The sequence below is a fragment of the Dipodomys merriami genome, unplaced genomic scaffold (assembly GCF_024711535.1).
Source record: "Dipodomys merriami isolate MVZ:Mamm:240054 unplaced genomic scaffold, mDipMer1.0.p SCAF_41, whole genome shotgun sequence".
Lineage (NCBI taxonomy): Eukaryota > Metazoa > Chordata > Mammalia > Rodentia > Heteromyidae > Dipodomys > Dipodomys merriami.
In genome coordinates, this window is record NW_027205715.1 from 2,222,834 (window position 1) to 2,236,000 (window position 13,167).

The following is a 13,167-nucleotide window of genomic DNA, read 5'->3' on the forward strand; positions in this document are numbered from 1 at the left end:
TACGGTGTATTCCACCACAGGAAACACTGAGGACTGGGAAAACCCTGTGTGGCCTTACAGCCCATACATATAACCTCTCTGTGATGATGGCACGTGGTTTTGACATCACAACTTTGTGAGGGTGCCAAGCACACACTTGATTGGCCTGTGGAGACCTACTATAGCCTCTTTCTTCAGGGATGTCCTCCACCTCAACCATATTGAAGTCCTCATCTAAGTATTTCTTCTTATCTCCCCTGGATCCTGCAGGTTGTCAGGATTGACCCTTACTGCTGGCTGGGTGGAGCTATTCAGAGAAAGAATGGTGGTTGGAAATAAGAACCTGGGAGAGGCCAAAGTGCATCCTGACCACTCAAACTTTCTATTTTCAGTACCTCAGTGGAGACTGAAGGAAGATACTGCTCAGCCAGCAGTGTCCCACTCTTCCCTCCAGCATTTAATTGGAGTCCTGAGATTAGTTATGGCAATGGAATAGAGCCAGCATCTGGTATGTACCTCCAGACAGGGGAGTGAGGAGGAGGCTGTGTCTTCTCCACATTGCTTATTCCCACATACAGCTGGAGACAAAGGTTCTGAGACCCTAAGGGGTGAGGCAGTTATAAGATAGTAGTGGTCTGAGTCTTTGATCTGTAGTTAGATAACAGCTGCTCTATAACAATGTTTTGAACTTCACATGAACAAGAATACTCTTAAGTATGAGCCAATATACATTTTTGGGTGACATCCCTGAAAAATACAGGCAAATAATTTTCAGTCAGTGACATATAACATTTGTTAGCTTAGTCTCTAGTCCCTTCCCTGGTGTGTGCAAACACCTGTTCACCTTTCACAGAATTCAGAGAAGGAATAGTATGATAGATGCTGTTGGTGGTTACCATCCTCCTGAGAAAGCACTATTTCCTGGAGTAATTCTCAGTCAATGATTGATTGGAGTTGGTGTATAAATACCTCAATTTCCTTCACTACTCTGGTGGACTAACTTTGAAACACATATTGTTTCCCCAATGTTTTCTCTTCATTATTAACCTCCAGCCACCCTATTCAGAGTTGACTGCATAACTAACTTTAATTGGCTACTTTCCCTTCTCTTCCGCTCATTCTTATTCCACCACTTTTCTCTGCATGTCCCAAGACAAACTACTTGCACTGAATCCTTAAATCAGGTTGCTTGTGAGCAAGTCTGAAGAAAGACAAAAGGCCAATAGCTCCTTAGACAAATGATCTGTGTATTCTGTTATGAGTCAAATTGTATGTTCTCTAGAATTAGTATGTTCCCTATAATTAGTAGTGAAGCTGTAACTAACAATAGCTCATAATTATGATAATATTTCGAGGCAAGGATTTCAAAGAAGTTTTAACTGTAGATGAAGCCATATAGCAAACCCTAATCCAACGTGACTGGTGTCCTTATAGGAGTTAATTTGAATATAGAGAGACAACAAGAATACATGTCCATTAAGAGCACACCCTGAGAAGAAACAAGAAGGCCGCCTAACCAGTAAGCAAAGGGAAAAGAAAGAAAACCAACCCTGCTGATTCTTGGATCTTAGGCTTCCATCCTCCAGGATGGAAAAATAAATTCATGGAAAATAAATTCCTGTCATATAACCAAGCAAGTCTGTGATGTATTGCTAGGATAACCCAAGCAGATAGATATATAAACTCAACCTAATGTTTTTATTCTTATCTAGTGGGACCTAATTCACACACCAGAGTAGGGGATGCCTGACATCATTCAGTAATTCAACATCAAAGTCAAGACTAGAACTTGGGTTTTTTGATATTCACTATATAGTAACTGGCAACCACTTGGCTTGCTTTATAAACCAGAAAGATGTTCAAATTGGAAGGATTGAAGGGTGTCAGAAAAGTCCAGAAGAGAGGAGGCAGGAATCTGCTCTCTTTTCTAAGGTCACTTGGCAAGCCTGCATTTATTCAGATCAGGCCAAGATTGATATCAAGAAGAATTGGGCAACTAGCGCTCCATAATGATCTTACTCAAGGTCAAAGAAAATTCTTGAGACTCAGATTTAAGTATGTGCATTAACACTACCGTCAGTCATTGTGAGAAGCTGTGAAATTCTACACAGGGTGAAGATTTGGGACCTAATTCTATTTCAGTCATCAGGGAAGTTGCACTGTTATAGAAATAGATGGCTGGAATTCCTCCCTTGCTTTAATCCAGAGAGGAAATATAGGTCTTTAAAAACAGCCTAATAGCCAGCTGGTGGTTCATGCGTGTAATCCTAGCAACTCAGGAGGCAGAGATCTGAGGATCACAGTTCAAAGCCATCCAGGGCAGGAAAGTCCATGAGACTCTTATCACCAATAAACCACTCAAAAAACCGGAAGTGGTGCTGTGGCTCAAGTGGTAGGGTGTTAGCCTTCAGCTGAAGAGCTCAGGGACAGGGCTCAGGCCCAGAGTTCAAGCCCCACAACTGACAAAAAGAAAAGAACATCCTAATAAAAGTCTCTTTATCTCTATACACATCTGATGATCAGGATGGTCCCTCAAATTAGATGTTACCTTTAGCTAGCTGGCCTTGGATACCTGTCAAACAGACAAGACACTTAACCTATAAAAATTGTACTGCCTTTTCTTATCAAAACATGAAAGATGGCAATGAAATAGTTCCCTACCACTGTTGAATCAGAGGACCCCTGGGCCACCAGCCAATTCTTCAAACAAGCAACCACACCTAGAACTTGCCTGCACCTGGCTGCAGCTTCAGAACCCATTTCTGGCTCACAATGCTGGCTAAATGTTGGGGGAATCCAGTTCTTCAAAGCCTCATAATGGATCTCATGGCTGCTTATTGAGTCTAATTTTCCTCTGTGTTTCAGTGTCAGTTGATTAGGAGTATTGATTTTCCCCTGGACACTCCCCAATTCTACATGTGTGGGATTCTTTGGCCTGGCTATACAATCCTAGGAATTGTCCATAAGTCTTAAGAAGGTGGGCGGGACTAGTCTCCTGGGTAGTAGACCCTTTCTGCAAAGGAGGTAGAGGAGGATAGCTCTGGATGAGATGCTCTCCCAAGTCCCATTTCCTGTGGTTCCAAATTCCACGAATCTTGAACTATATAGCATCTTCTAGCCTAGATAGGTGACACAGTTCTGGAACTTCTGTTATTCTTATATTAATGTCACTTTTTTTCTATTGGGAAACTTTCCAGAATCCAAATGGGATCCCTTGGGTCAAATTCTTTCTTTATTTAATTATCTTTAAGTAGTTATACAGAGGGGTTGCATTTCAATGTATCAGTTTATGAGTACAATATATCTTGATCAATGTCACCCCTGTCATAACTATCCCCCACTTCTCCCAACCCACCCAACCCTTCAATTGTCCTAGTTTCATTTCCACATATGTACATTGATATCATAAGTGCATTTGCCCACTCTTACTCTCTCCATTTAGTTGTCTCCCTCCCCCTGATACCATAGTTCTGGCTTTTTGGATATTCATTCTGTTAAACTGTTTTGCTGTTCAAAGGAGTTACACCATTGGAAACCACCCTGGCATATGCCATACTTTCATCAATATTTTTCTTTAATTTTAGTTTTTAAAAAGTGACACAATTTTATATACTTACCCTTAATGTATGCAATCAATACACAGTTTCCATTCATGAGAATCACATAAAAGCTCCCTTTTAGAATGAAAATGTTAGAGTTAAAAAATACATTAACAAACTACTAATAATATATAGAATAATATATGAACTACTAATAATATATAGATAAAATCATAAACTGAAACAAAATAAAGCCAGGAGGTTGTGATAGAGGGATAGCTTGCATTTTCTGACTTGGTAACAAGAATTATCCTAAAGATTGCTCTATAAATGCATTAGTTGTGTTTTTTAAGATAGCGGAACATGCTTAAATTTCTTATGTGACATTAACAAATAGGAAGATGTTTTAATAAGAAAAAAAAGAATTCTCCTAAAGACTTCAGCAAAACCAAAGACTACCACAATCTTATGCAAAGCATATTTCTGTGGGGATGCTGGACCAGCAATGGTCTACTCAGCCTTGGATTGGTGCCACCCTTGCCAGTGACCATTAGAACTTGTGTTAATAACCCTGTGGCCAAGGATTACTGTTTCAAAACAGTTTATATAACTCTCCTCTTTTGCCTTTAAACTTTGCCTTCACCAGTCCTCAGATCGACCCAGGGTTTCTATGCATGCTGGTTCCACACTGTCATACTTTCTGCTTGTTCCCTTTAAGACTATGTACACCTGGGTTTTCTTTTTTATTTAAAGGCTGACATCATACCAGCATGCATCTATAGTATTAGTAGTTTTTTAATGCATTAACTCTTTCTACCTTAACATTTTCATTTTACATCATTCTCATTAATGGAAAATGTGTATCGATTGCATACATTAAAGGCAAGTATATATAAAATGTGTCACTTTTTAAAAATTAAAAATAAATAAAAAGGAAACAATGATTAAGTAGTAATGACTTAGAAAAGTATATGCCTACAAACAACCCAGTCAGTGTGGGAAGTGAACCAGTGGGGTCACTTAATGAAGACCATAGTGACACCGCCACCACCACAGCTATCAGGTAGGTCACACAGGCATTGGATTTTCCAGGATCCTCACCCCTGAAGTTATTTTATTAGCTCTGGGGAACTTCGTCCTGCTGACAAGATATTTGGGCAGAAACAATATTACTTTATACCTTGCTGTTAATGGTGGTCAGGCATCATGTGGTTAATCTGGTACTAAACCCTCTAAGCACATGAAGAAATACTCAATCTCCCTAGCCATAAAAGAAATGCAAATCAAAACAACATTGAGATACCACCTCACCCCAGTTAGAATGGCTATAATCAAGAACTCTAATAACAACAGATGCTGGAGGGGGTGTGGACAGAAGGGAACCTTACTTCATTGTTGGTGGGAGTGTAAACTTGTTCAACCACTTTGGAAAGCAGTATGGAAGTTCCTCAAAACTCCACATATGACCCAGCAATCCCACTTTTGGGCATTTACCCAAATGTTTACAAACAAGACTACACTAAAGCTACCAGCACAACTATGTTTATTGCAGCATTATTTACCATAGCTAAGATATGGAACCAACCCAGATGCCCCTCAGTAGATGAATGGATCAAGAAAATGTGGCATATATACACAATGGAATTCTATGCCTCCATCAGAAAGAATGACATTGCCCCATTTGTTAGGAAATGGAAAGACTTGAAAAAAATTATATTAAGTGAAGTAAACCAGACCCAAAGGAACATAGGTCCCATGGTTTCCCTTATTAGCAATAAGTAGTATATGTCTGAGTCAAGCAGAAAAGGTCAGATAAGGTGATGTTAGGGAAATGAACCCCAAGATACCTATTCAAATGTTTTTTTTCTTTCATGCGATTGTTTCTAACCCACTTATAAGATGATTTCTTTGTTGCTTTGTATGTCTCTCCCCCATGGTATAGCCCATGCTTTCACTGTATTTGATGTCGGTATAATTTGTGGAGGGGAAGGGGAAAAACAAGTCATTTAAATAGGGATACAGGTGGACCCATTGCAACAATGAGAAGTACAAGTCGTTATGTCGAAAACGAACTTTACAACTTTGGTGGGGGGGGGGGCGGGGAGGATAAGGTGGGGGGCCAGGGGAGGATGGGAAGGGATGGGAAGTGGAAACAAAGGAGGGGGCTACAATGCTGGATAAGAAATGTACTCATTATCTTGCCAATGTAATTGTAACCCCTCTGTACAGTATTTTCACAAATATATATTACATATATATAATATTTATATATGCTCTAAGTCAGTCTCAGTGAAAGTGGCCTGTAAGTGAGTCCCAGAGGAGAACACTGCATACCCCAGTGATATAGCCATCCATGATGGACAAATGCTTGGCACGCAGACCTCCCACAGTAAGCCATCTCCCTAGAGCTGCTGAGTAAGAACAGATTGGTGAGAAGGCCAACAATAGTAGCAAAAATGTCTAGGATTTCAATGGCTTATTTTTGCTGAAGCAAAGGCCAGGGTGTGGTTCAGGGCTGCAGGGTAGCTATCCTCTGTGTGATAATCCAGGGATCTAGCACAAAGTGTGGGAAAATGGTTATACAAAGGGACCAATGTACATACTTCAAATCTTTACAGGCCATATACTCTCTCTAACAACTACTCAACTCCACTGTTGTACTGAAAGCACCTTAGGGGATATATAAGTAAAGAGCATATATGGTTCTCAATAAAACTTCATTTTCATAAATGAACAGCAGATCAGACTTGATACTTACTGTGGTGGTCTTGCCATCTTTAACTTATGATTATGACATTAGTGTTGTCATGGCTGTCCATTCTAGACAGCTGGAAGGTGGGAAGGGATGCAAGAATGGTAGAATGAATGTAGAATCAGCCTGACCATCTATCCCTTTACTATCCCTGTCACCATTACAAATCAGGATGATTCCAAAACATGTAAAAGTTTAGACACATAAAAGGTTAGACTGAATTATAATCAGGAAAACACTCAGAAAAATCAATCTGGAAATTGTATTATAAAGAACTGGGTTGATATAGTAGCCTCATATAGACAAATGTTTTATGTTTCCTTGCTTTGAAAATCACCAGTGTTTATTTATGTTGGTGCTCCAAACTGTCCCAATAGCACTGAGCATTAACATAGATGGCAGCATGGGTACCCCTGAGAAGGTCAATTAGACCAGAAGGGCAAAGAAAGGACAGAGGTTTAAATACCAAGCTGCAAGCACTTTGTTCCCAGACCCAGGGAACTACTGAAAGTCTTCCTAATCCAGGGCACTAAAGATGAATAATATATTTCCTCAAGTAGAATCTGGCAAAGACAGGTAAGCCATTGGGAGGGACCAGTAGGATTACTCTGAAAGAAATTCTCCTGAACACTCAATGGGAGGGCAGAAGATATACTTTCTTCTTCAAACATCATTAAGTCCTCCTCAGGGGAGAGCTTGGCTTTGGTGGCTTGCACAAGACTGAGCAAGAATAAATGACATAAGATTATCCAAAAAGAAAACCGGCATTCACAAATATTTGCTCTAATCCAAGGTTCTATTGCTACCGGTTCTTTGTTTTCATACTATAAGCTGCTAAGGGTAATGGAAACAAGACTACTTCATGGGCTCATTGGCAGGATGGGAGAGTTGTAACCTTTCCAACATTCCCAAGTTCACTGTCTATTCTGTTGCTAATTGCTCTTCTATGGACACAGGCTAGGCAGACATCAAGGATGGGTACAGGGGTGGTTGGGAAGGATGAATCTATACATTGTCCCTCTCCATCCTATCAGTCATGAAGAATTCTAAGAGGACTCCAATATTCACATGCAACTATCTTATTCTGGTTTCAGTCAATAAAAATATTTCATTATTCTTTATGACAGAAGAGTATTCCATTGAGTATGTATATCACATTTTATGTATTCATCTGTTGACTTACACATAGGCTGACATAGGCATTGTAAATAGTGTCACAATAAATAGGCATGTAGATGTTTCTTTTTCGCTGACTTCATTTCCTTTGGATATAAACTAAGGAAGGAGATAGAAAAATCACATGGCAGTTCTATTTTTAATTTCCATAATTCCTGCTACTAATTTACATTCCCATCAATAGTGTATAAGGCTTCCTTTTCTCCCACATCCTTACCAGAATTTGCTGTTTTTTATTCATTTACTAACAGTACAATCTCCTTGTAGTTCTGATTTGTACTTTTCCTGGCTAAGGATACTGGGCATCTTTCATATATTTATTAGCCATTAATTTCCAGATCATTTGTCTATTCTTTCAATTTGATTTCTGGGGTTTTGTTAAGTTTTTTGTTTTTGCTTTTTTGTATATTCTGTAAATTAATCACCTGTCAGATAAATAAATCTGAGAGTTTTCTTTATACTCTATTGTTTCTTTTTCTGTGTAGAAGCTTTTACATTTGGTACAATCCCATTTGCCAGCTTTGTCTTTTTTTCCCCTGTACTATTGGAGTCCAGTATCTTGAAGTGTTTAATTCATGTTTTTCTCTAGTCATTTTTGGAGATTTGGGTCTTATCTTTAAGGCATTTGGCACATTTTGAGTTGAATTTTTACAGGATGACAGATAAGGAGAGGATAAACTTTCATCTTTTTCATGTGGATACACAGTTTTCCCAGAACCATGTGTTAAAGAGGCTTTCTTTTCTCCAATGTATGATTTTTGGAAACTTCATCAAGAATTAGCTGTCCAAAGATGCATATTTCTGGATTCTCTACTCTGTTCCATTTGCCTTTGTGTCAGTACTTACAATTCCATAGTGTATTTGTTATTAGGGCTCTGTAATATGTCTTAAAAATCACATTTTGTGATACCTCCAGAATTACTTTGGTTCAAATTTCTTTTGCTGGAACCACATCAGGTCATTGGGTATCTTTAATTAAGGAAATGGATAACAATGGATCCACAAATATCTGTGCTGGGAAAACAATGGAAACTGTGATCTTCTGCCCATAGTGTTGCTCTGTTCCTAGCACCAGCACAAATCCACACCATCTTTTCAGGCCCTGGTCTTAAGGACAAGGTCCTTCATCCACTGATTCTGGGTTATAGGTCTCTCCACTACTCTCTGTGGCACAGTCTACATTCCCCACATCATAGACCTCTCAGCAGGGTTGGGTGGTCACTTGTCAAGCCAAGATGGGTCACCTTGCAAGATGGATCACCTATTGAGGCAGGGTGCTAAAATGTCCATGAGATCCCACAGATATAAATTTGCAAGCATTTCTGCATCCCCCTGACAGGTGTATAAACTCACACAATAGGACCTTTTCCAGCTAGCTCCAAACTATAGTATCCCAAGTATTCACTAGAAGATGAGAACTTAAGCATCAGTCCAAGACAATAGTTTCCATACCAATAGAGCCAGCTGGGGCTCTCATTCATGTTTAAGCCTGCCAAGGGGAGAAGCACTGTTCCATCATAGTGGTGGGCAGCAGGTGCTGGAACACTCAGATTCTCCTGTTAGGCTGATATCTGTTGTGTTTGGGCTTTCCCAAGCCTCCTTCTGTCTGAATTCCAGCCCTCTCCTACATCCACTCACCTCAGCAGGCAGCTACACACCTGTTACCTTGGTTCCATCCTTGGAGGAGCAGGTGAGTGTGGGGTGCCTTTATTCAGTCATCTTGCTCTGCTTCTCAAAATGTAGTTCTCAAACCAGATGCTCATTACACACGTGTGAGTAGTTTGTAAAAACTATCAAAGTGTGATATATTGCATGTGTATTGTATGCAATTAAAAGAATGAAAGGTCATTCCAGGCATTAAGAACTTACCTAATAAAAGAGCTAGATGGATGGGGCTGGGAAGGTGGCTCAGTGGTAGAGCACTTGCCTTGCATGCATGAGGCCCTGGGTTCGATTCCTCAGCACCATATAAGCAAAAAGAAAATAAGCCAAAGTGGCGCTGTGGCTCAAGTGGTAGAGCACTAGCTTTGAGCTGAAGAGCTGAGGGACAGTGCCCAGGCCCAGAGTTCAGGTCCCACGACCGGACCCCCCCAAAAAAAGAGCAAGATGGATACAGATAAGCTTCCTGTGGGGGCCCTATGACTCATAATAATAGGATAAAATGTAAGTGATCAAATGTGGCAACTATTTTAAACAGATTTCTACTGCATATACTCACAGAAATCCAGAACTTAAATTTACCCCAAAGCATTTATTAAGTAAGTTGCTTTTTTATATTTGAGGAATTGGGAGGCAAACAGAAGCTTTAAGTAAATGGGTGTAAATGGATAGGCAGAGAGATAGATCATTTTACCTCCTGTTACAGTATTCCTGATATAGTTTGGTTGGCTTGAGTGAACCTAGAGGTTCATGAGCTGGAGATTTGGCCCTAACATGGCTTTGTTGGGAGTCCATGAAACTTTTAAAGGGTGGGCCTAATGAGAGGTAATTGGGTCACTATACGTGTCATTCTCAGAAGAGAGTAATATGGTTCTTGCAAGACCAGGCTAGTTGCTGTAAATAGAGTTTACTACTTTAAAAAAAAAGTGCATCTAACCCCACCCCTGGTCTCTGGCTTCCTATGACCTCTTGTGATTATGCTACCATCTGAAATAAAGTTTGAGCCAAGAAAACGCCAGCATCTTGTTCTCAACCCTCTTGTGATTTCAATAAAACTCTTGTCTGTATGAAGAACTCAGCTTCAGATATAAACAATATGATCCCTTTGTATGAAAGAGAGAAAGAATGAAAGAGAGACAGAGAAGAGAAAAGACAAAAAGAGAATGAGAGAGAAAGAGGTTTACCTTTTAAACCTGCCAGTCAAGGTATAAAAGCTGTCCTACATAACTTAACGGCAGAGATGAGAAGGAGAAAATGGAGGACAACAATGGAAAGGGTGACACTATCGAACTGCACCATACTCACAACCTGACTTGTGGAGTTGTAATCTCTTTGAACAACTTCTTAAATAAATAAACAAATAATGTGTCCCATAGGTCCCTGGTATTCTGTAGCATCAAACCTCATCAACATAAGACACACTGCCTCTTATGCTGATCCCCTCCCCATGCTGGGCATCCAGTAACATGATCAGGCCCCTTTCTTCCCATCCTTATGGTCCACAATTGAGTTCTAACTCATCCATGGAGCCAAACAAGAACTTCATCAATGGATCCCCTTGTGGTTTAGCACAGTCAAGTGGAAAAGTCAGTTTTCTTCTCCTTGGCCTTTCCTTCCTAGAGAATCAATGAGGTGCATGCTTAACACAAGTCTTGGTGGAACACAAGGGTCATGACAAGTGGCCTCCAACTGGGCCATGAGAATGGAGATCGTTTGAAGATGGTTCTCTGGAGTAGCAGCAAGTAGGGCCGCTTCCCAGGTGCAAGGCCTAAGAACAGTCCTCACCTTCTCTGGTGGGAATGAGGGCTTGCAGCTCACACCAGAAGCTGCGAGACAGGAGACATAAGCTTTGGAATTAAAGAAAAGATCCAGAGTCCAAAGAGCTCTCAAGGGAAGAGAAAGAACAGGGAGCCCTAGGAGGACAAGCTTTTTCTGCCTTTGAGGCTTTTTAGAAAGCTGACCCAAGGCACAAAAACTAGAGAAGAAACTCTGCGTGCCTCAACCTGTGTTCTCTGTGTGAGCTTAGTCTTTTCAGCCAGCCTTTTCAGGTCATGGATCGAGAGATGTGATTTGATTTCTAATGTAACATGTTGGTACTGTTTCTGTTCTGTGCAGAGTCTATATTGTCTCATCACCAGCATCTCAGGAGCCACCATGGAGAGAAACACATTTTTCCCTGTTGTACTGCTGCCACCTGCTGGACACTGGGAAACACACATGTGAAGACTGAAACTTCATGGTGGTGCTGGGGTGTTCATATCCACATGCTTTGTAAATGCGCTGAACCTAGTAAGATACCTACCAAAATCAGAACCATATTTGAGGATGATGGGACTATGAATGATATTAATAATGCATATCATCATTAATAAAATGATACTATTTAAACGATGTTTTCTAGTTGTTAATGTTTCCAAATATCAATTTAGAAATTAGCCTTTTCTAAGTGCAGGTGCCATGACATTCTAATCTTTCTTTCAGGTGGCATGGTCCCTCTTTCTAGATCCATAAAGTATCTCAAGCCTCTGCAATCACTCCTTGAACCATATGAACCACAGACAACGCAATAGCTTTGAGCCATCTTGCTCAAAGAGGTAGGAAGCTTCAGAGAAAGTCTTGCTCTGGGGAAATAAGAGACATAGCCATGATCTGGATCCAACTTGCTGGGTGATCTTGGATGGATCCTTTTTCCTTTTTGTGACTCATAAAATGGGAAGTCAAGTGTCCATCTTATGTGCCTACATGGGTGAGGCAATATCAGTGAGGGAAATGAGCCAGGCATTGGAAACAGAGGAATGGTGTGGACTGTGGAGAACTGAGATTCCCCTGGCTTTGTAAAGGGAGTAGCCACTACTCAGTTCATACAGGTTGTGCACGGCAGAAGGGTAACCATTCAGAGAAAGTCTCCTTCCCATCAGAGGCACAGTCGTTTGTCAGTAACAGCTGGGACACCTTCTAATATGCACCAATGTGGTATACGACTATCTTTCAGAAGTCCTACTTATCATATGCAGTGGTTGTGACTTTATTGTTTCCACATTTTCTGTTTTTTCTATGAGAAGCTGGATATGTGGTTTGTAATATGCATAACTAATTTGAGAACACCCTTAACATTGTGTGAACTACACAAAGCACTTCCAGGGGTCAGATTCATGCTATGAGGTGGAGATCTCTGAGCTGGATAAATTTGAAGCTACTTACATCTCAGAAACCATCCAATTCTTTGTGTCCCATGATGACAAAATGGGTGAATTATATGGATATAATATGGATCATATGGATATAAAATGTAAGAATACATTCTTGAATGATGGTGCCTAAATATCCCCAACAACTTTCATGTGACTAACTTTTAATTATTTAATCTGCTCTCTCTCTTTCTCTCTCCCTCCCCCCTCTCTCTTGCTCTCTCTGTGTGTGTGTGTGTGTGTGTGTGTGTGTGTGTGTGTGTGTGTGTGTGTGTGTGTGTATTTGTGTGTGTGGTAGTACAGGGGCTTAACTCAAGGACTTGGCACTGTGTCTGACCTTTTTAGCTCAAAGCTAGTGCTCTGCCACTTGAGCCAGAGCTGCACTTCTAGCTTTTTGATGATTACTTAGAGATAAGAGTCTCAGACTTTCTGCCTGGGCTAGCTTGGAACTGCAATCCTCAGCTCTCGTCCTCCTGATCAGCTAGGTGTGAGCCATGCATACCTGGCTCACTTTTTCTTACTATAAATATTGTATCTCCAGAAAAAGACCCTTATGTGTTCAATCTAGATGTGATTCCCTCTCTTATGCTTTCTTACAATACCTTGCTCTTCCTGAGTGGCACCTAACATTTGTCTAATGCCTGTTTGCTAACTCACTCATTGGATGTCTGGGACATGAGACACTCAATGTCCATTCACTGTGACCCTACCAGACAAGCATCTTTTCTTCTTCATATCCACAACTGAACTCGTGCTTCCTGATTTTCAACTTCTAGGCTTTTTGTCTTGTATCATCTTTATGAGAAGGATGCTCTCTGAAATGGTTCCCTCCCCAAGATTACTCTGCAAACCAGAAGAGCTTCAGTTCAAACTT